General features: G+C 50.1%; 1 long non-coding RNA gene across 1 annotated transcript; it reads left to right on the top strand.

The window, feature by feature from the left end:
- LOC125930341 (uncharacterized) lies at positions 1 to 21,853 on the top strand. The gene is made up of 3 exons (XR_007460160.1): positions 1 to 1,355; positions 2,968 to 3,060; positions 21,376 to 21,853. It is a non-coding gene; the product is annotated as an uncharacterized LOC125930341 (long non-coding RNA).
- The last annotated feature ends 2,698 nt before the right edge of the window (positions 21,854 to 24,551 follow it).

The raw sequence follows: 24,551 nt of genomic DNA, 5'->3' as shown, positions 1-24,551 counted from the left end.
ACCTGCCGGCACAGAGCCCGACGTGGGGCTCGAACTCACAAACCGTGAGATCATGACCTGAGCCGAAGCCGGATGCTCAACCGACTGAGCCACCCAGGTGCCCCCAAAATACTTGTTAAGTAGAAAATTTCAAGCCTACTGCAGAGTATAAAATGGTATAATCAGTCCTTGTTACCCATCAGCTAGCTTCAGTGATTGTCACCTTATGGCCACTTGTGTGACTCATGCCCCATCCATTAACCATTCTCCCCATTATTGTGAAGCAAACTCCAGACATCATTTCGTCTGTAAATATGTCAGTATGTATCTCTTAAAAGGGGGGGGGGGGGTAAGACATCGTTATATCATTATCACCCTACAAAAATTAACAATATTTTTCAAGGATAAACTGGACTGTGAAAGATTCCCCACCGTGTGTGCTGATCCTGAAACCTGACGCCTGAGACAACGTGATTCTGGTTCACTTCGTGAACGGTCCTACTTTCTGTTCTAGACTGCACCTCCTCGAGAGCTAAGGAGCCAGTTAGCTCACTTGGGGGCCTAGTGTAGTGCTGTATAATAGGCTCCCAAATATTTGTGCATTAAAATTGATGATTACCAAAAGACAATGGAAAAAGGTAGGTTAAAATCACATAACTGTTAAACAGCTAAGGTGCAAAATACTGACAACACCAGATGCTGGCAGGGAGGTGGAGAAGCCCAACCTCCCATATGGAAAGTGTTACAGGCATTCTAGGAAAGAGTTCGGTCGTTGCTTTTTTATTTTATTTATTTATTTGTTTGTTTAATTTATTTTTTAAACTTAGAGTGCAAGTGGGGGACAGTGGCAGAGGGAGAGAGAAAGAAAGAGAGTCTCAAGCAGACTCTATGCCCAGCGTGGAGCCCGACCAGGGCTCGATCTCATGACCATGAGATCATGACCTGAGCCAAAATCAAGAGCGGGTCATTCAACCTGCTGAGCCACCTGGGCACCTCGATCATTTCTTTTTTTAAAAAAAAAAAAGAAACAATGCTTACCGTGCACACCCAGCACTTGCCTTCCTGCACATTTATCCCAGGAAATCAAAATTTATGTCCGCGTAACATGTATACATAAATGTTCACGTCAGCTTTTTCTATCAACTGAATCCAGAAACAACTAAAAATACCCTCCAAAGGGTGGTGGTCAAACCACGTGTGGCACGTCTACACCCCGGATGTGACTCAGCAGCGATGAAAGAAGCCACTGACTCACAGGGCACCGGTGCTCTCGGGATGATGCTGGATGGAAAGGCCACTCCCAGAGATCCCATGCATAAAGGATGATTCTGTCTGTTTGGCAAAATGACAAAATCATGGAGCCAGACAGAGACTAGGTTAGTAGCCGTGAGGGTTGGGGATGGAAAGGTGAGGAGGGTGGGACTACACGGGGACAGCAGGAGGGAGTCTCTGTGGTGGCATATGGGCTCTGTGTCTTGGTCAGTGCTGGTCACATGAATCCACGTAGGATAAGATGACACAGAACCATGAGCACACACCACACAAGTGTCAGCAGCCACTTGGTTTGGACATTGTCCTATAATTAGGTAAGATACAACCATGATGGGAAATTGGGTAAAGGGTATAGAGGACATCTCTGTACTATTTTTGCGACTTCTTGTGAATCTGTATCTCAAAATAGAATTCTTTTTTTTTTTAATTTTTTTTTTAACATTTATTTATTTTTGAGACAGAGAGAGACAGAGCATGAACGGGGGAGGGTCAGAGAGAGAGGGAGATACAGAATCCGAAGCAGGCTCCAGGCTCCGAGCATCAGCACAGAGCCCGACGCGGGGCTTGAACTCACGGACCTCGAGATCATGACCTGAGCTGAAGTCGGACGCTTCACCGACTGAGCCACCCAGGCGCCCCTCAAAATAGAATTCTTTTTTTTTTTTTTTTAATTTTTTTTTAACGTTTATTTTTTATTTTTGAGACAGAGAGAGACAGAGCATGAACAGGGGAGGAGCAGAGAGAGAGGGAGACACAGAATCTGAAACAGGCTCCAGGCTTTGAGCTGTCAGCACAGAGCCCGACGCGGGGCTCGAACCCACAGACCGTGAGATCATGACCTGAGCCGAAGTCGGACGCTTAACCGACCAAGCCACCCAAGCGCCCCTAAAATAGAATTCTTAAATACGGCGGAAAACAATAAAACTCTTGAATGACAAACAACGATCAGCGTTGAAAAAGCCCTGGGCGTTTTATACTCCATCGGAAGATACGTATTCCTCCCAATTTCTGCTTTCTTCTATTCTCCTCCACATGAATCTAACGTAACATACGTGATATATTTTCAAGCTATTGTTTTCGGAGGCTTATGAGGCCCTTTGCCGTTTTTCTGAAGATCCTAGTGGAAAATCACACGTTTCAGAAGCTCTTCTGCAGCCTGTAGAAGGAGAGAAAGAAAGACCTCCTCCACCAGGAAGCCACTGGGAGCTTTCTCCCCTCGCGCACACTTTCCTGTCTCGATTACCTCACAATTCAAACCTTTGGTGCCCATCGGTTTTCTTTTCATTGTAAGGATTTATTATTTAGAATAGTCACACGTTACTTATTTAAAAAAATCAAAACAGTACCAACGTAAGCAGAGGAATAAGTGAAACTTTCCATCTGCCCCACACTGTCCTGCTCCTACCTCCGAGACGCTCCATCTGGCTTAGTTTCCTGTCACTGCTCTAACAAATTACCAAAGACTTAGTGGCTTCAACAACACAAATTTATTACCTCACCGTCCTGGAAGTCAGAAGTCTCGCTGGGCCAAAATCAAAGTGTCTACAGGGCTGGTTCCTTCTGGAGGCTCCAGGGGAGAATCCATTGACCTGCCTTTTCCAGCTCCCAGGGGTGCCCACACCCTTGGCTGGTGCCCCCGTCCAGCAAGCCCATCACCCTGACCTCTGCTCTGTCCTCTCATCTCCTCTGACTGACCGTCCTCCCTCCTTCTCTAAGGACGCCCGTGATTACGCTGGGCCACTCAGATAATCCAGGATACTCAGCCCGTCTCGAGATCTCTAACCACACCTGCAAAGTCACTTTTGCCAGGTAAGGTAACATATTCACAGGTTCTGGGGATTAGGACGTGGACACCTTTGCGGGGAGGGCCGTTAATCCGAGTGCCACACTGTGTAGCATTGTTCTGTTTTCGAAAGAGATCATATTACCCCCTCAGCCCCCAACAGCTTTGTTTTTGTTTTTGTTTTTGTTTGTTTTGGTACCAAAATGCAGCATGGACACCTTCCATGGCAGTACTTAGAAATCTGCCACATCAGTTGTATTGGCTACTTAGGGTTTCGTTGTTTGGATGGACCATAATTTATCAGCTGTCTCCCCACTATTTGATGCCAAGGTCGATGCCATTTTGTTGTTACAGATTCTGCTGCAAGAGCATTCTCACACACAGGGATGAGTTCTTTCTGTGATACGGTGTGGCTGAGTTACAGGTCAGCAGGCTTACGTCTGATAGGGTCAGTTCCTTGCTGTCCCCAGAGGATATCCGCCCTTTCCTTTGGGGTCATCCTGGGGCTGCCGAGCCACATAGATGTTGGCCCCAGAGACTCTGGAATGGGTCCAAGGAGAGCATTCATTAACACCAAGGGCATTGTACACCCAAGGCAGAAGATTCACTCCTTTCTCCATTTACCGTTCCAAATAACGTCCAACCACATTGTCCATAGAATTAACCAGAACTCATGCAATGAAGTGATCACATCAAGATTTTCCACTAATACGAAGATTCCAGCAAATAAAACTAGAAAGAAATCCACAGAAAATTTTGTTGAGGTGGGGCTCAGTTGGTTAAACATCCGACTCTTGATTTCGGCTCAGGTCATGATCTCCGGGTTCATGAGTTCAAGCCCTGCGTTGGGCTCTGTGCTGACAACGCAGAGCCTACTTGGTATTCTCTCTCTCCCTCTCTCTGCTTCTCCCCAGCTTGCATGAGCATGTGTGGTGCATGCCCTCTCGCTCTCTCTCTCTCTCTCTCTCAAATAAATAAACTAAAAAAAAAAGAAAAGAAAATCTTGTCGCAGAAGTGGAGATGGTAGTTCCCTGGTCAGTAACTTCCCAGATACTGGCAACATTTCTCAGCCTGCATGGTCTCCCCTGGGGTGCTTCCTTAGCTGTTATTCTTTTCTTTTTTAAAAAAAAATTTAATGTGTATTCACCCTTGAGAGCTAGAGAGACAGAGCACAAGCAGGGTTGGTGCGGAGAGAGAGGGGGACACGGAATCCAAAGCAGGTCCCAGACTGTCAGCACAGAGCCCGACGCGGGGCCTGGACTCAGGAACCGTGAGATCACGACCTCAGCTGAAGTCAGAAGCTCAACCGACTGAGCCACCCAGGCTCCCCCTTAGGTATCATTCTTTAACATGTAGATATATATACTCTCTGTGCACATCATGATTTGAATGATAAATTTCTCAGGAAAAGCTTCGTTGTCGTACGTCGGGCTGCTGTAACAGATACCACAGACTGCGTGGCTTCCGAACCACAGAACTTTGTTTCTCGTGGTTCTGGAGGATGGATGCCCAGCCAGTTTGATGTCTGATAAGAACTGCTTCCTGGTTCACGGATGGCACCTTCTCTTGCTCCCCCAAAGCAGGAGGGTGAGGGGCTCTGTGGTGTCCCCTTTCTGAGGGCACTAATCCTATCAATGAGGTTTCAGCTCTCCTGACTTAATCACCCCCAAAGGCGCCACCTCTTACCAGCTTCACAGCGAGGGTTAGGATATCAACATGTGAATTGTGCAGGGGGGGGCGGGGCAGTCCTGGACATTAGTGGCAACAATAAAATGCCCTACGTTTGAATATACACTCCCCTTCCATTATATTCTAGGGGAAGTAAAGTCAAAAAATTAAATTGCTTTGCAAGAGTAAAGTCCAAAGAAATTAAAGTATGCAAAAACTGACCGAAAATGCCCGTGGTTAGCAGCAGAACACGCGTTTTTCTCTGGTGCACGTGGAACATTCTCTGGACAGGCCATTTGCTAGCCATAAACATAATCTTGGTACGTTCAGAAGGACAGAAATCATTCAAAACGTGTTCTCTGGCCACAGTGGAATGAAATTAGAAATCCTTAACAGAGAAGGGGCGCCTGGTGGGCTCAGTCAGTTGGGCAGCCAACTTCGGCTCAGGTCATGATCTCGCGGTTCATGAGTTCGAGCCCCACGTCGGGCTCTGTGCTGACAGCTCAGGGCCTGGAGCCTGCTTTGGATTCTATGTCTCCCTCTCTCTCTGACCCTCCCCTGCTCACACTGTCTCTCTCTGTCTCTCAAAAATAAACGTTAAAAAAAGAAATCTTCGACAGGGAAAATTTGGGAAAGCCACATATGTGGAACTTCAACAACACATTCTAAGTGGCTCCTGGCTCAGAGAAGTCAGAAGGGGAACCAGAAGTCCTGTGGAGATGAAAGAAAATCCAGAGTGTGCAGGGGACCACCGCAGGGGTGGATGGCATTGCCCACGCAGGTAGCTTAAGGTTTTAGGTTCGCAAACACGGGCCTCCTCTCTGCCGGCCTTCTGGAATCCGTGCCCAGAGTGCTCAGTTCCCACGGAGACCAGAACTGTGCCCTTTGTCTGCACCTCCAGAGGAATGGGAGTTTGACCTGGGCCCGCTCTCCCTTTCGGAAAGCAGCATTCAGGACACCCGCCTCTTGAAAACGTCACAAATCTGTGGCAGGGCCGGCCTGACTCGGGTGGCCTTTCTCTCCCGTCCCTTGTCTCTCTCCGCCTGAGCCGCATCTCCCGCACCGGTGTCCCTGAGACTTGGGAGTTTTCGAGTTTGTGCCACAGCGGCCTTGGGTCCTGCTTTGGCCTGTGGCCCGTCGACTAGAGAAGTCTCCGTCTATCCCACGGTGGATCCACCGGAGATTCTGAGCTGAAGGTACTGGGAGGGCCGCCCTGGGATGGCGGAGTTCCCTCTGGAGGTACCCTGCAGCCACTGTCCCTCCACACCTAACATGTCCCCGCCTGGAAGTCCCCACCAGGACCCTCGATCACACATGACATCTGCACCTGGGCAAACCCACCATCAGCTGTGATTACCCAGCAAGGCCAAAACCTCGCGTGGCCACGGCGCGCCCGGGTGACGCAGTAGGTTAAGCGTCTGACTCTGGATCTCAGCTCGGGCCTTGATCTCAGGGTCATGAGTTCAAGACCTGCTTTGGGTTCCACGCTGGGAGGGAAGCCTACTTAAACAAACAAATGAATCAGAAAAGCAACAACTTCGTGTGGCCCAGGACAGACATCGCTTCCCCTGCTGCAGGAGAGATGGCCACACAGCTGGCACGCGGTCAGCTGCACGGGCCCTGAGCTGAGTGCCATCCTGCTGAAACCTGCGGTCAGCACCGTGTGACGCCATGTGCTCTAGGCATAAAATTACTCCCCAAAGCCCTGGCTCATGCGTCTGGTCATCAGCCGTGACTTTGTACCTTAAACGTAGCGACCAGGAAGTGAATGCACAAGAGGCTGGGGCTGTAGGACCAGAAGCAGGCGGGGGCGCACAGAACGGGAGGCAGGTCCTGTGCCCAGCAGGGCAGGAAGCAAAGCTTCTGATTTCACAACTGGGCTCTGCGTTCATCTGCATTTACCTTTCCTTCTGTTTGTCAGAAAGCTCTTTAACATTACGGACTATGAATTATTCATGTATTTGTTTCTGCTAAAACCTGGACTGCCCCGGAGGCAAAATGGCCTGTATCTCATGCTTTCCAGTTGCCTTGCATAGATGGCAGTGTTCTTCAGTAAAACGTTCGTGTTGTCACTGACGGGTTAAACGATGTGCACAAATATCCAGGCACGCTTTCCGCTTTCAAAGGAAAATATAATTTAACATGTTTTCTTGTAGTGAAGCGTGGTTCAGAAGCTGACTTGGGTCTAGCCCCCCCAACTAGGGTCCTGGCCCCGCCCACAGGGGGGGCCTGCCCTGACTCACTTGAGTCCTGGCCCCGCCCACTTTGGGCCCCGGCCCCGCCCACCTGGGGGCCTGCCCCGACACGCTTGGATCCCAGCCCCCTCCATCCATAGCTGAGTGACTTTGGATGAGTCCTGTGACTTCATCAACTTCACCAGCCAAGCTGGTGAAAGGCCTCCGGGGCTGATGCACAGGCCTGGCCCAGATGGCTCTTGAGATCTGTATTTTGGTGATTCGAGTATATTGAACAACCCTGGTTATCGTAGACTATTGTTAGTACTAAATATGTGTACTCCAAGGGCATTTCACTAAATCCGTAGGACAAAAAAGAAAGTTTAACAATAAGCAATATCAAAAGGCCAAGTACTGATAATACACTGTTAACGTTTTAGTGGTACTATTTTTATGCATCATCATCATCATCATTTTAGTCATTTATAAAGGTTAGACAATTCAGAGTGTGTTTGGTAGCCCATCACCACGTGGGAAACAGGAGGCCGCAACCGTGAATGCTCCACATTGCCTTGGCCGAGCACCTTGTCCGGGCAAAGCTGAGCAAAAGTATTTCATCTCCCAAGTGCACTGTGTTTTGGAAAGAAACACAAACTTCTGTTCAAAGTCACCTACAAATAACTAAGCGCTGGAGTGTATAAACACAGCAGCAGAAAGTAAAAGCTATTATTTGTCGAACGTTCAGTCTCCGTCAGGCATTACACCGTGTGCCATGTGGATTCTTCCACGAACGTACTTCTCACAGCAACCCTACGAGGTAAACGCTGTCATCCACATCTTACAAGTGCAGAAACTGGGGCTTGGAGACTCTAATGGCACGGTTCACAGCTGGTCTGCACACGGCTGGGGTTCAGCTGTATAGTCACCGTGTGACTTCAAAGTCCTGCGTTTCACCCCTAAGATACATTGCTTCATAGTCTGCAGTCGGCCAGGGTTTAATTTCTAGCAACATGGATGAGGCTTTGCCTCAGATATTTCCATTAAAATTTTTTGTTTACTCTGGGGAAAAAATGCTGTAAAACACGCCGATGTTGTAAAGACAATATTGTAAAGAGCACTTCACTTAAGTACTTTCCAATAGTTGAACATCGAGGCAGCCCCTGCTGCCAAAGAATGAAGACATTTTACTTAAAATTACACTGGCGCAAGACCATCAAAGTATCCTTAACATTTTCATTAAATTGAGATACAGATATAGTTAGAGTAGTAAATCTCTTCTGATACAAGGTGTTCATTTAACAGCCAAGGCTCTAAGCAGCAGTGAGCCTGAAGGAAAATCCAGAAACACGCAGGCCTTGTTCAGAGCTCTCCGTGTGCAGCCAGACCCCACGGCAGTCAGCTGTAACTCCAACAAGATCTAAGCGGGTGAATCGTCCAGCTACCAGAAATGTCTGCAACAGCACGCAATGAGTGTTTGCAAGGGATGGAAAGAACCAGGCTGGGTGTCCGGTCTAGCCGGCTTTATTATTCAGGTGTGGTGAGGCCAACAGACCGGGAGAAAACCGTCAAGTGAAAAGATAGTGTACTAGATCCCAAGAGGAGGGGGCTCAACACGCCATGGGGGCCCCATGAGAAGCACTAAAGCAAATCAAGAGCTGTGGGGTGGGTGGGGGTGAGAGCTTTTACTGTGGTTTCTGCAGGAAGGAGTGGGCGAGGCAGGGCGCATAGGCTTAGGATCGGCTGGTTTGAGTGACATAGGTGGGCTCTGAGAGGTAGGAGCTGCCCCCGGTTGTTGGGACCTTGCTCTGGGGTGGTTAGGGTAGGTGGGTGGTGGCCCAGAGTGTGAGGGCCCAGTAGAGCAGGTGGTAGGGGTATGGGCTCCACACTGGTTGGTTTGCATTTGTGAAATGCGCTCACAGGTGGGCAAGTGTTCACCGTCGATGAGGAGTGGCTGACCCTGGGAGGGCAGTCCTCCAGGGTCGCGAGGCCCCAGATGTCAAAGTATCAGAACACAGAAGATAAAAGATACGGTTAATACAGAGAACCGAGGCCTCTGGCCAACAACCAGAAGAGGGTGGCATCTTGGAAATGGCCCCTCCAGCCACGGTTGAGCCTTCAGATGAGAACCATCTTGACTGCAAGCTCCTAAGAGACCCTGAGGGAGAACCACCAGGCTAAGCCATTCCCACATTTCTGACTCGCAGACACCGAGATACTAAATGTTCATCGTTTGAAGTCACTAGATGTTGGGGTAATTTGCCAGGCAGCAATACGGCACTTGGACAGATCTGGTCTGTGCAGCGTGAACAAGGCCAGGATCGTGGGTCTGGCACCAGGCAAAGCTGTCAAGCTGGATCCTAGCACTGCCATTTACGGTACTCAGACCCTGATACACAAGCTCTCCAGAAAAGATTCCAGAGCCAATTTCTAGTCAGTTCCAGAGGTTTCCAGATGGAGGTGCTGGTGGGGCTGGAGGGCTGTGTGTCTGTGTCTGCTCTGCTACAAAGACATTCACCTGGTTTGAATTTTCTTAAATGTTTATTCTTGAGAGAGAGAGAGAGACAGAGAGAGAACAAGCAGGGGAGGGGCAGAGAGAGAGGGAGACACAGAATCTGAAGCAGGCTCCAGGGTCTGAGCTGTCAGCACAGAGCCCGACGCAGGGCTCGAACTCACGAGCTGTGAGATCATGACCTGAGCCGAAGTCGGACGCTCAACTGACTGAGCCACCCAGGCGCCCCTGGTTTGAAGGCCAGCGACTGAGAAGGGGCCGTGGTGCCCACGGTGCCCTCTCAACCCAGGGGCTAAGTGAGATGTAGCTACACCTCCAGGCCTGCGCAGGGCCCGGGGCCACCTTGGAGTCACGCGGGCACCCAAGGCCTGAAGCCTTTTCTTTCATGGGAGTCATTTTCAGAACTGCCTCACTCCCCCTCCACCCCCACTGGTCACAGCGGGGTCTGACAAAGGAGCAGTGTTGTGTTCGTGAGCCCTCATCTGTCACACTCATGAAGCCACCCGAGGTCCCCGTGCCTGGCTGGGAGCGGGTGCGCGGAGAGTGCGACGCGATGGGTTGGACCTACTGTAGCTTTTTAAAGATCTACAGAAAAGACCACGTGGACAAGTCACGGTCACGGTTCGAACCACGCACCAAGCGGCCACACGCGCTGAGCGCTCAGGTTGCCGCGGGCACTCCGTCACCCCCTCTCTGTCATTGTCTTCTCAGACACTCGAGAGTAGTTGGGGGTTTTCTTCCTGGCTCAGAATCCAGGTGAGGAACAGACATCCCATCGAGCTGCCGTGAATCTTCAGTCTCATTTTATCAGAAAGGGCCGTTTCGAAAAGACGGATCGGACAGCCGGCCAGAGTGCGGGAGGCCCTTCCAGAACCGCCGCGCGTGCCCGCCCGCGTGGTCTTTCCAGTCGCCTCACCTCCCCCACCCCCGTGCCGGACGCTGCTTGCTCACAAGTTGAGACGTGGCTGCGTGTGCCGCGTGTTGATGCGCTTTTTCCCTTCAAGCAGTGTCAGGGTCTAGAAGAAAAACTGTACCTTTCTCCCGTGATAGTCTGTGTCCAGCACGAGCAGGGAAAGAAGCCGACGGCCGAGTGAAGGAGTCCTGGCTCCGGCCGTGGAAGGAGCAGCGCCCGCCTCCATCCCCCACCCCCCGGAGGCTTTGGGGACCGCGAAGAAAACGCTTTTCATCGTTCAGCTGTGGTTCTGCGCTTGGAGGGAGAAGATGTCCTAGAAGCCCCTTTCGAACCTGGCACCTCCCGGTTCCCGGGGCCTCGCCCAGAAAGGTGCCACCGCCGCGACCGGCCTTGCTCCCGCTGTTGGGCGGATCCGGCGTGACTTCCCACCCGCTCCCTCTCTGCTCGAGTCAGACCTCCGTGGGGCCACCGGCAGGTGCGCCGTCCATCCCGCGGTTCTCCCCGGTCGGCCCCTCGAGCCCCGTTTTGTGCCTGTCCTGGGGCGCGTGAGGTCGTCTGCCACAGAGCCTGGGGACTGTGGGTTCTCCTCAGCGGTGCCCTCTTTCAGGTGCACGGAGCCTCCCCCACCTCTGCATCCCTGAAAAATGTAGGAAATGCTCTTGACCGGTTCACAAAGTAAGCCAGGGTCCTGCTCGAGGGAGCAACACGTTCCCAACCAGCAGACAAGCGGGAGCCGAGTGTCCTTCCCAACAAGGGATTCTATCAGAAGTTCCTCCTGCCCTGACAACCTCATTTAAAAGCAAGACAAACCTTAGCTACAAGCTATTGAATGTCACAGCACGCGCCTTTCAAGTTTGAGGGAGCCTTTGTATCCTTGTGTTACGAACAGAAGTTAATGCGGACCACTCCGTCTTCCAAAAAATCTCATCTTTCCTTCAGGACTTTGCCTCCAGGCAGGAGCTGGGGGCTGGCTAGGGGACTAAACCTAACCTGGTTCTGTATTCGTGAGTTTTTCTAACAGTGGTAAAATACCCACAACATGAAATTTACCATTTTAACCATTTTATTTATTTTATTTTTTAAACACTGATTTACTTAAGTGATCTCTGCACCCGACGTGGGGCTCGAACTCAGGACCCCGAGATCAAGGGTTGCTCGCCCTTCCGACTAAGCCAGCCAAGCGCCTTCCCCTTCATTTTAACCATTTTAAAGTGCGCAGTTCTGTGGCATTAAGTACATCCACACTGACGTGGATCACAGCCATCACTACCACACATCTCCAGAACGTTCCATCTTCCTAAACTGAAACTGTCCCCGTGAAACACTGACTCCCATCCCCTCCCACCCCCCGGTGCTCCCCCTCTACTCTGCTGCTACAAATCTGACAGCTCCAGGACCTCGTGCGAGTGGGATCGTGCAATATTTGTCTTCTGTGACTGTTGTATTTCACTCAGCAGAATGTCCTCAGGGTTCACCTACGGCGTCACAGGTATCGGGATTTTTTTTTTTTTAGTTTTGAAAATTTGTTTTAATGTTTATTTCTTCGAGAGAGAGAGACAGAGCATGAGCACAGGAGGGGCAGAGAGAGAGGGAGACACAGAATCTGAAGCAGGCTCCAGGCTCCAAGCTGTCAGCACAGAGCCGGACACGGGGCTCAAACTCCCAAACCTCGAGATCATGACCTGAGCCGAAGTCAGACACCCAACCGACTGGGCCACCCAGGCGCCCTCGGATTTCCTTCGTTTTTAAGGCTGGTCATTTTCCCGCGTATGGATGTATCCCATTTAGTTCATCCACTCTTCTGTTGGTGGCCGCTGGGTTGCTTCCCTTTTTAGCCGTTGTGAATTTAGCTCCTCTGCCTTCCGGTTGTTGTACTCGATGCAGTTACGATCGTTGGTGTGCAAGTACGTTTGGTCCCTACTTTCAATTCCTTTGCGCATACACCTAGGAGCTGAATACGACTGAACTTTTAAGACGGAATTTCCTCTCCGCTCTGGCAAAATCACAGCCACAAAAAGAGAACGTGGAATCTAGCACGCACCGGAGACGAGGCTGATTTCGTTGCCTTGCCGCCCAGGACGGCTTCTCCAAGGATAATCTCCAGGCCGATGGCTCAGGGCAGAGTGAGATTAGGGCGCGGGCGTTGTCCTCTTGAAATCGGAAATTGTGATGGGATTCACAATCCATTTAAGAGCACTCACCCTGGGACTTTGTAATTTAAAAAAAATGATAGAATTGACGTGTGATCGAAATTTAAACTTAAACATTTCAAATAACAACTTAGTCATATCCCGGAATCTGGGACTGCCACACACAAAACAGAGGATGATAATAAATGCAGAGCCATGAACGTGCGTGCAGGGGCTGTGTCGCACCAGAAAGCCAGCCTTCTTGGTCCACAAGATGGGAACTCATCTTTCAAATTAAATTTGGTAGGTAGGTTTATGATTATATTTTTCCCGAGGAAATGTGATTACTTTAAAATATTTAATGTATTTTTGAGGTGCAAAGACTGACATACAGATATTAGATAGATCAATATTAACTAGAACAAAGATTGATAGCCATGGATCTTGTCCAACCGTCTCATTTTACAGATTAAAAAATTTGAACTCAGAGAAGTCAAGAAAATTACCCAAGTAGATGTAATTTCCAATTCTCATTCTTTACATTAATATCATGATGCCGTGTTTATTATCCTAAAATTATCTCCATCGTGTTTCAGAGAGAGGCTTTTCTCTCCCATTTCAGGACTGGGAGGGCATTTAGCAAGGCGCACCCAGGACTGGGCCAAGCAGGCCTCCTGTCGCCCCCACTCGGGCGTCCTCTTTCCCCTGACAGGACTTCCCAGCCTTTCCTGCCCGGGGCCCTGGGTTTGCCGCGCCCGGCTGGGGGGAGGCAGCTGCTGCTTCTCTAACGGCAGGGCCTGGTATGTGCGGTCTAGGGCCCCTGTCCTGTACTCCAGTCTCCTGTGTCCCCAGCCTCAGCTGCTGATCTGGAAGTGAGTGGCAATGAATAACCATTTCTTCATCCGCCCAGGTAACATCATGGAAAGTTTACAAGTGTCTTACGGGAGAAAATTTGAAACACATGTGAAAGTAGGGGCACCCGGGTGGCTCAGCCGGTTGAGCGTCCGACTTCGGCTCAGGTCACGATCTCATGGTTCATGAGTTCAAGCCCCCCATTGGGCTCTGTGCTGACGGCTCAGGGCCTGGAGCCTGCTTCCGATTCTGTGTCTCCCTCTCTCTCTGCCCTCCCCTGCTTGCTCTCTCTCTCTCTCTTTCTCAAAAAATAAATAATAACATCAAAAAAATTAAAGCAAAATTACTTGACTCATCAAATATCCAGGTAGTGTTTGGATTCCCTGTCTCATAATTTTTTACTTGGTTTGAGTCAGGATTCAAACTATGTTCATAGGTTGCAATTTGTTGACATGTTTCTGAAATTTGTTTTAATCTCTAGGTTCCCCCTCTATCTCTCTCTTTTTCGATGATTCATTCCCGAAGACACCAGGTCCTTTGTCCCAGGGAGCCGCACAGCCATACAAAATGCATCCCACTGTGGGGGGGTCACACGAGTCAGATCTGGGGGCCTGGGCAGCTCCAGGGGCCACTGTCGGCAGGCCGCTTCCCCCGGGGGCGCCTCAGGAGGCTGGTCACACTGGTCGCCCTGTTGTCTCGTTAGCCATCACCTGCCGCCGCTGCCGGATCCCTGACTCCGCGAGGCTGTGCCAAGTGGAGCAGTTCTGGCTCACGGATTCCGATCTGCCCCCTCTTTATTTACTAGTGACACATTAGTGACACACTTCTATCAGGAGGGACTCCCCTCATCGATATTTGGTAACCTGATCCAATAACGAAGGGAAAGGGGGACAAATGCGTCATTGGCTCTTTACCGTTATCCACCAGCACTGAAAATACTGCCCTGGGTCCCACGCGTTCTCCCAAGGACCAGCTGTGTCTTCAGGATCGGCTGGCCATCGTCCCCGTCCCTTAGAGGCGTGCTCTGAGGGATGGGCAAGGCCTGTCATTCATGTGGCCCGCACCTGATGGCCCATGCTAACGAGGGGGGTCAGGCCCCAGGGAAGACCCACAGCTTCCTCAGAGGGGTTTGTCCTGGGTCAGGGGAGCTGGAGATTTAAGAATCGGCCATGCTCTGAGTACGGTCGCACTGGCATGCCGGGAGGCTGACACATCCGTGACGACAAGGAAGCGGCATTTGAGACGTGCCCGGACCTCGCCCTGCGTGTCCCCCTTTGGCTCGCTCAGATTTGTGTCCTTTATAAGAAAAGTGTCATTATAAGTATAGCTCTTTCCTGAGTTTTGTGAGTCTTTCCAGACGTTCTCATTTAGTCTAAATTGTGGAGCCCGAGGGTGGTCTGCAATTTGTAGCCAGCTGGTCAGAAGTGAGGGTAGCCCCTGGGGACCCCAAACTTCCAACTGGCATCCAGAGTAAGCGCAGGTTCGTGAGGGCAGTGCCCTTCACCTTGAGTTTGACTAACTGGGTACCAGTGAAGATTTTTTAAGGTATCGGTGAAAACACAGTTGATGTGCTTTAAAAAAGCTACCGTAGCCACTGTTTTTCTGGACGCTCAGATTGCCCAGCTTTGGCCAAAGGGGCATGTGAGCCCCGGCTCCCACACCCGTCTGGAGTGACTCTTGCCATCTGTGATAGCTTTCGTGATGACAAGACATCCCAGGCTCAACTCAGATGACCCCAGCCCCATTTTTGAAAGAGCCCGTCTTAATGTCTTCGACAGAAACGCACTACAGACCTCACTGCAACCGGAAATGTCTCTCTCTTTTATTCTTCCTTGAAATATTTCAAACACAAGGAGAGAGGGTCTAGCAAGTACCCATGTACACATCACCTAGATTCAAGAAATAGTTCCCGCATTTGTTTCAGACCCTCTTCCCTCGAAATAAATACATACATACATACATACATACAAGCGTCAGGTGTGAGAAGTAAGTCCTCCGACCCAATCAAAGGAGGGACAAGGAGACTCGGAGCACGGGGAGGCGAGGCTTTAATCAACCTTCTTGCGGGAGCGGGTGTCTGATGGACAGGCACACTCGGGGTGGTTACAGCAGACCATTTATCTCCTAGCACATAAGTCCCTCCCCTGGTTCCTCATTGGCTGATATTACACGGGTCACAGCCTCACCCGGAGGTCGCCTGTGCCCACATAAGCCAAACAGTAGCCTGACTGGAACAAATGAACATTCCCTGAGGTGACACAGAGGCTCCAGGTCTTTGGCTCATGCTCATTGCAAAGCCCACAAAAAATAAGCTTGTGAAATGGAGAGGGGAGGAAGAACCAGGAAGTGAGGTGTCTAAGGGTTTGGGACTCCATTGTGGGGTGGGGCGGGCTCGCTCTACTCCCGACAGGTCGTGAACCAATTTTGACTAGACAGCACAGCTTTTATTTGGTATTTCTGAAAATGAATCGTCTCACTTACCTCTCACATCCAGCGTTGTTGAAGTAGTCCTACGTGTCCCGGTGTCCCCCTCTCCCTGCTGCCCCGCAGGGAACTCTCTTAAGCTCGATGTGCCTTCCACGGCATCCTGTCTCCCGTGTGTGTGTGTGGTGTGGCTCGGAATGCTCATTCTTCCGATTATTTTTTGGTTTTTTTCAAAGTAATATGCGAACATGGTTTTCAAAATCAAATTGCACTGCAAGGCTTTTAGCAAAAGTAGGTCTCTTACAACTTAGCAGCAAAAAAAAACAAACAACAAAAAAAAATCACCAGATTAAAAAATGGACTAGAGTTATTTCTCCAAAAGGGACACACGAATGGCTCACACAGGTTTATGTCACCGTCACTCATGATCGGGGAAACGCAAATCAGAACCACAACGAGATCTCACCTCCCGCCGTTAGGATGGCTGTTATCCGGAAAACAAAAGATAGGTGTTGGCGAGGATGTGGAGAAGAGGGAGGCCTTGTGCGCGGCCGGTGGGAATGTAAATTGGCGCGGCCACCGTGGAAAGTGGCGCTGAGGCTCCTCCAGAAATAGGACTGCCACATGATGCAGCGCTTCCCCCTTCTGGGAATTTAGCCAAATGAAATAAAATCCAGATCTCCTAGAGACGCCTGCACGCCCGCGTTCACAGCAACGTTGTTCACGACAGCCAGGGTGTGGAAGCAACCTGAGTGTGGATGAATGGGGAAAGAGAACATGCCGTGTGTATCTCACAAGGGACGACCCAGCCTTTGAAAAACAGAAGGAAATCTTGCCATTTGTGGCAACATGGCCGGGCACGAAGGACGTCGTGCGCAGAGAACTAAGCCGGTCGCAGAAGGACAAATACGGCGTGATACCACCTGTGCGAGGAATCCAGACTGGTCAAACCCATCGAAGGACACAACGGCGTTGTAGGCATTTCTCTGGAAGCGGTCGAAGGTGCTTCTGCAACGTGATGACCGGCTACAGCACGCGTGAGCGTGGCAGTTGGCGTGTCTTTGAGAAGCTGTGAAGCGCGACACCGTGTGCTCACGCGGACAGCGTCGCCCGTCTCTTCACAGACGCACCGACTGCAGTGAAGTCCGTGTACGCTGAACGAAACAAAAAACAAAACGAAAATCTCATAGAAGCAGAGGGTGGCGCGGTGGTCGCCCAGGGCCGGAGAAAGGGGGGTGCGGGGAGTCACTGAGACAAAGGCGCAGCCGCTCGGCGTGAATAAGTCCTACACAGACCGTACAGCCTGATGCCCGGAGTGAACAATTCTCTGTCCTACACTTAAAGTTTGCTAAGAGGGTAGATCTTATAGGCGGTCTTATCACCAAAAACTAGAATAATTATCATCGGTAGTTATTAATTATTATTATCATTATTAACAGTGATTGATTAATCATTGCAGTCGTTAATAATGATAGTAACAATATCAATATTCTTATTTATATTATTAATCTATCGTACATAATCATTATATGTTACATATCACATTTTATATTATATATGTAATATATAATTATATACCATAATAAGTGATTATTATTTATTAATAATTATTAATTGATTATTAAAATTATTATTATTATAACAGGGTGGGAGAAAACTTTTGACGTGATGGACGGGTATATGCATCGATCGTGGCGATGGCTTTGTGGGTGTATACTCATCCCCAAGCTCATCAAGTTATCTGCATTAAATATGTACAGCTTTTTGTCTATAAAAAATGGGTTTTTTAGTGAGGTCTCTACATCCCCTACCCTCAGTCCTCGGGGGTGACTGCTTCCGATTCTTTTAGTCATTTACCCTGGTTATGTCCCTCCTTATTTCTATGTAATATACACAATCAGCTAGCCCTTGATCTTGACGTCTGCAACACTTGGTTGCGTTCGACGACGTGAGGTTATAGATTGGGATTGCAGCTCGCTGTGCCCCTTCCCTCCCCCACCTCCCCAGTACAGATATATCACAATTTTATTTTTTACCAGTTTTTTTTTAAGTTTATATATTTATTTTGAAAGAGAGAGCAAGTGTGCATGATCAGGGGAAGGGCAGAGAGAGAGGGAGAGAGAGAATCCCAAGCAGGCTCTGCCCTGTCTGTCGGGGCTCAGACTCACCAACCTGTGAGATCATGACCCGAGCCGAAATCCAGAGTGGGCTGCTTAACCGATGAAGCCACCCAGGCGCCCCATCACAATTTGACAGTGTATCCGCACTTTGCATTTTCATCATTAAGACTGCGTAAATACTTTTCACTGCCGACCCGAGTTCTATGCTAGTGCTGTCCAACAGAATTTTCTGTGATGAGGGAAATGTTCTATATCTGAGCTGTCTAATACGGAAGGCCCTAGACGTATGTGGCTGTGAGCTTTTGCGACCAATGCAGCTGAGGAACTGAACTGTACTTATTCTAATTAATTAAAATTAAATAGCCACTTGTGTCTCACGGCTATCAGCCTGGACAGCACAATAATCTGTACTGTGATTGTGTTTCCCTTCTTGTATAACCTTTTTCCTGAAGTTAATATCTGTGTACTTTGGGGGGCTGGTTCAGTTGGTAAGGCATTCACCTCTTGTTCTCAGGGTCAAGAGTTCAAGCCCTTCTTTGGGTATAGAACTTACTCAAAACAATAACAGTCTAATTTTTTTTAGTGTTTATTTATTTTGAGAGACAGAGAGCAAGAATGGGTGAGAGGGAGAGAGAGAGAGAGAGAGAGAGAGAGAATACCAAGTAGTCTCCATGCTGCCAGCTCAGAGCCTGACATGGGGCTGACTTCACAACCCGTGAGATCATGACCTGATCTGAAATAGAGAGTTGGACGCTTAACCCACTGAGCCCCCCAGGCGCCCCAAAATAACTGTCTAATTTTTAATATATTTCTGTTTCTTTGAAATGTCCATTTTTTCACCCCCAGGAGCCCTATAAAATGTCTCCCAGTGTTTCCAATGCTCTCTTTATGCAGTCACACCTGTCAGCCACACTTGTCAGTTACACCTGTCTCTGAGATTACACAGCTATTTCTCTGGAAAAGCCGTGATCTCCTGTGACTCGGTTCACCCATTGGGTGGAACACATCTGCCGATAGCTTGCTAGAAAAGAATACGAGAGAAGTCGATTTTTTGTGAGATCTTCTTTTTTTTTTATGTTTATTTTTGAGAGAGAGAGCGCGTGAGTAGGAAGTGGCAGAGAGAGAGAGGGATAGAGAGGGGGAGATAGGATCCGAAGCAGGCTCCACACTGTCAGCATAGAGCCCGACGTGGGGCTCAAACCCGTGAACCGTGAGATCATAACCCGAGCCGAGATCAAGAGTCGGACGCTCGACAGACTGAGCCACCCAGGCGCCCCTGGTGAGATCATCGGTGTCTCTGAAAGCCTTTTTCTATCCTCACCCGTAAGTAGTAGTTTGGTTGGATATAGAGCACTAGATTCATCATCTCGACGATTCTGAGGATTCTGAGGATTTGATGAGGCTCAGACTTCCAATCCTTTGTATACAACTTTGTCCCTCCCCCGACTCCAGAGACGTTCAAGATCTTCATCCCTGATATTCTGAAACTTTACCCCATGTAGGTCTTCTTACATTCATTACTTCCCGGATATCAAATGGGTGCCCTCAACCTCGTGTCTGCCTCGTGTTCCCGTTTGTACGTGGTTCCTGAGCTCGGCCCGCGCCCAGCTCCTGTCTACACACAGGGTCTGGCAGGGACACGAGAAAGCAGGTGCCGGCTCTTCGGAGCTCTCCGGGCCCGGGACACGTCAATGACCTGAGCTCAGAGGAAAACAGGCCAGGCTGGTGTGATGCTGGCAGGAAGCAGGGTGGAGGGCAGCGGCTCAGAAAAGGTCAGGAAAGCCTTTTTGAGGAGGTAACTTGAGGGATGCCTGACTGTTGGCAGGAATCAATCAGGAGGGGATTTGGAACCCGGGGACCAGCCTGGAAGGAAGGCCCTGAGGTCAAAGGAGCCTCTGTGGCACGTTGTGACCCAAAAGAGCGTGGGGGGCCAGAGCCCGGCATGGAGAGAATGTTCGGGGAGACAGGCGGGGCGACCCTGGAAGGCCACGACTGAGACAGTAGACTGGCTTCTGCCTCCAAAACGGGAGGCCCTGGAGGACGCCCCTGACCCCGGACAGGAGGGTTTCAAGCAGCCGAGGACAAGATTCGGTTTACGACTGATGAAGACGCTTACCTGTGTTCTACCAAGTAAGAGCAAGTCTCTCTTGTGTTGTTTGGTTTTTGTTTTTAAAGGCTTTTTTTTTTTTAAGCTTATTTATTTACTTTGAGAGAGAATGAGAGAGAGCCGAAGGGGCAGAGAGGGGCAGACCCCGACCCGGGGCTCCACCTCACGAACCGTGAGGTCATGACGAGCTGAAGTCAGATGCTCGCCCACTCGTGCTCCTTGTTTTTGTTTTTAAAGATTTTATTTTTAAGTAATCTCGACACCTAGCCTGGGGTTCAAACTTACAGCCCTGGGTCAAGAGTCACACCCTCCACCGACAGAGCCAGCCAGGCGCCCCAGAGCAAGTCTTTAAACTATGGGTTGAAAAAGTCAAGGAATTTTGGAACATCATTCAGCCTTAAAGAGGAAGGGGATTCTGACACCGGCTAGACCGTGGATAAACCTCGAGGACACCGTGTTAAGTAAAATAAGCCAGTCCCAAAAGGACAAATACTGTGTGATTCTACTCGAATGAGGTCCCCACAGCCGTCAAATTCAGAGGCAGAGAGTAGAAGGTGGGCGCCGGGGCTGGGGACGGGGGCAGTTAGGGTCAAATGGGGACAGAACGAATGTGCTCAATACCACTGAACTGGACATGTAAAAACGGTCAAGATGGTAAATTTTACATTGTGTGTATTTTGCCACGGTTAAAAACAATACAAAGGAATTTTGAAAAAGTTAAGGAATTTGAAGGGAGTTCTGCCAGTGATCCCCGGAGGGCTCCTAGACAAGCGAGGCGAGCTCCCCTCCCCTACAGCCCGTCTCGGTTTGTTTGCCTCCGGTCTGTCCGCAGAGCCCCTTCCCGCCCCTTCTTTCCCAGCCCTACTCGGAATCCTCCCTCGGGACCAGAGAGGGGCACACCCCCACCGTCCCCACCGACTCTCCCTGGGGGCACAGCTGAGGGTCCCTGGTTATTTATTGCCTCTCCTTCCTCCTTTTTTATCCCCCTCCTGGTCTTCTGTTCCCTCCTGGGGTCCTCCAGGGGCGAGGCTGACGGCGTTCTGAGCCTCTTGGTCCTTGACCTTCTTAGACTCTTGCCAGAGAGGAGAGGGACACCTCCCAGGGAGAAGAGGGACCCGATGAGGCCCTGGCCCAACTGCTTTCGAGGGGTCCTCGGGAATCCTGATCAGCGAGTGCGTGACAGAGTGCTGAAGGGCTGGTCAGTAAACACCCGGCCAAGATAGCCAGCTGGGACGACATCAGACTAAAAGGCCTCTGCACGTTAAAGGAAACCGGCAACAAAATGCCGAGGCGGCCTGCAGAATGGGAGAAAATATTTACAAATCATGTATCTGATAAGGGTCAGTATCCAAAATATCTAAGGAACACATACAACCTAACAGCAAAAAACAAATGCCCAGATTAAAAAGTGGACAAGGGACCTGAACAGGCATTTTTTTTTAAAGGAAACACACAGATGGCCAACAGACACATGAAAAGATGCTGAACCTCTCTCATCATCACGGAAATGCAAATCAAAACCACAACGAGATGTCACCTCACGCCTGTTAAGGTGACAGTCATCAAGAAGACAAGAGATGACGAATATTGGCGAGGCCGTGGAGAACAGGGGACCCTTGTGCGCTGCGAGTGACCATGTAAATTAGCCCAGCCATTATGGAAAACAGTATGTTGGTTCCTCGAAAAATTAAAAACAGAAACTACCGTACGATCCAGTAATCCCACTTCTGTATATATCGTGTCCGAAGCATTTGAAATCGGAATTTCGAAGACAGATCCGCACCCCCACATTCACTGTAACATTATTCACAACAGCCAAGGTGTGGAAACCACCCACGTGTCCGTCCGTGGATGAGTGGATAAAAAAAGATGTGGCCTATATACCCGACAGTATTATTTAGCCTCAAAAAGGAAGGAAATCTTGCCAATTGAGACAAATACCATGTGATTTGTGACAAATCCCACCAATACTCATAGGTGGAATCTAATAGAGTGAAGCCTATAGAGACAGAGAGTAGAATGGCATTTGCTGGGGGTGGGAGTCCAGTTGGGGTCCTGCTGGGGGTGTCTGGCTGGAGGAGTCCGGCTGGGGGAGGGTCGGGCTGGTGGGTCTGACTGGGGGGGTCGGGCTAGGAGGTCTGGCTGGAGGGGTCCAGCTGGTGGGGGAGTCCGGCTTGGGAGGAGTTCTGCTGGGGGGATTTTGCTGGGGGGGGTTCTGCTGGGGGGTTGGGCTGGGGGGTCAGGCTGACGGAGGGCAAACAGAGAGGTGTCATTTGTGGGAACACTTTCAGTTCTGTAAGATGAGTAAGTCGTGGAGATCTAATGCGCGGCAATGTGGTGAGGGTTAACAGCACCATATTGTGGACGTGAAATCTTCATAGCGGACACACGTGAAATTAAAGCTTCTACTTCTAACCTCCCCCAACACACGTGGCAACTACATGCGGACCAGCTCGGACACACGCAGACAGACACGTATCCAAACCTCTGCGAGGGCTCGGCTCTGGACCGACACCCCGGCGAGTGCTTCCATCCGGTCAGACTCCTGCTGCCCCTGGCGTGTAACGGCCAGCGGCCTACAGACACGGTGCTGAGGGAGGCGCTGGGGACGGGAGCACGAGTAGGGGAGAGGTGAGAGGTGCACATTTTACACGGCCGGTGGGTTTTTTTAAGGTTTCAGAGGCATAAGTGACTTTTGAAGGAAGAGGGGGACCTCGGATGCTCTGTTGTCGGCGAGGCTGGAGCCTTCTCGAGCTACGTGGTTAAGTCAGTGACCCTAAAAAGAAATTCATTTTCAGAAATTATTTTTAAAAGCCGCAAGCCTTTCCAGGACTCTCAAAGCATAAATCATGCCTTTCACGAAAACCCATAAAATATACTCAACCTGCGAGATGAAATGAAATCAAGACAAACCTAATCTTTGCAGTGACTGGTTGTGTTCCCGAGGCGAGACAGAAGGTCGCTGTCAGGGTTCTCTGTTTCCAGACAAGCGATTCATAACCCAAAATAACAACCTTGGGTAGTTTTTCGCTCTAGAAACGGCCATTGCTGACATACTTCAACACATCCCTGCTCTCCGGAACCTTCTCCCTACGCGGGTAATGTGACCGCTTCTAAAGCAACCCTCATCTCATTTCCTATGTGCTGCGAGGAACTGTTCAGACCCACCTTATCACAACGTGGACAGTATTCTGTGACCGCAGCAGCACTCTCCATCAGGCTTAGCACAGCCTGGTACGGGACGGGTGCCGTTCCGTCCAGAACGAGCCGTGTGTGACGGCCAGTAGATAAGGCGCGTGGTGACAGTCGCCCTGTACAAAAGCCACACGTCTGCTGTACCTGACATGGCCCTATGTCTGAGTTTGTGAAATCCTGGAACCTTCCCAAGGAGTTTAGAGCGTTAAAACAGTTGGGCTGAAGAAAATCTCAAGAATCAAGTAATTCTTAACTCTTTTTGATTTAAAAGAAAGTACAGACGTCACATTATGTGGCTGAGTGAGGTTACTGAGCGTATTGTGAGGGTGTATTCAAATGAAAACTGAAGGGGCGCCTGGAGGGCTCAGTCGGTTGAACATCCAACTTCGGCTCAGGTCGTGATCTCACGGTTCGTGGGTTCGAGCCCCGCGTTGGGCTTTGTGCTGACAGCTTGGAGCCTGGAGCTGCTTCGGATTCTGTCTCTTTCTGTCCCTCCCGTGTTCATGCTCTCTCTCTCTCTAATATAAAAAACAAATAAACATTAAAAATGAGAACTGAAAAGTATGGAACGTGAAAATCCAAAAGCAGAGACCGTCCCATCTCTGTCGCCAAAATGTATCAATTATTTTGAATAAGTGATCGGTTATTAACAGATTAGGCCATCTCAGGCCAGCCTGTTTGTTGCTCCAGCCGGCCTTAGCACGATCATTGAATACACCGGGGAACACTGGCGTTGTGGTGACGTGGGTGAAGAGGCGACAGGCTCAGGGGGCAGGGGTCGCCTTCCAGGTCCTCCCCCGTCAGACAGGCACTGGTGTATGCAGGTGTGTGGGGCCCACCTGGGCAGGGAGGCCATCACTTCCCAGAGATGCTGAGCAAAGCTTCCTGATTCCATGGAACTGCTCTTAGGGAGCAAGGAAGGCTTGAGTTCGCCATTGTAGGACATGAAAATTTAAGTGTCATGTTCGTTTCCCGTGGCAGCTGTAGCAAATGACCAGGACTTTAGTTGCTTAAAACAACACGTGTGTTCTGAAGCTCAGAGGTCCGACACGCTCCCACTGGGTGGATGTCAGTTGTCAGCGGGGCTGGCTCCTTCGGGAGGTCTAGGGGAGAATGGCTCTTCCTGGCTTCTAGAGGTTTCCAGACGCTGCCACGTTCCCTGGCTCGTGGCTTCCTGGCCACCACACCACTCCCACTTCTGCTTGTCCTCACGTCTCCTTCTCTGGCTCTGACCTCCCGCCTCCCTCTCCTAAGGACCCTCCTGGTACACTGGGCCCACCCGGATAATTCACAACAGTCTCCCCCATGTCAACACCCTTAACACCGTCACATCTGCGTGTCTGTAGGGTGGGGTGTTCACAGGTTCCGGGACCACCACGTGGACCTCTTTGGGGGACATTACTCTGTCTGCTACAAGTGTATTTTT

This window comes from Panthera uncia, chromosome A2, assembly GCF_023721935.1.
Source record: "Panthera uncia isolate 11264 chromosome A2, Puncia_PCG_1.0, whole genome shotgun sequence".
Taxonomy (NCBI): domain Eukaryota; kingdom Metazoa; phylum Chordata; class Mammalia; order Carnivora; family Felidae; genus Panthera; species Panthera uncia.
This window is presented reverse-complemented; position numbering and strand designations above follow the sequence as displayed.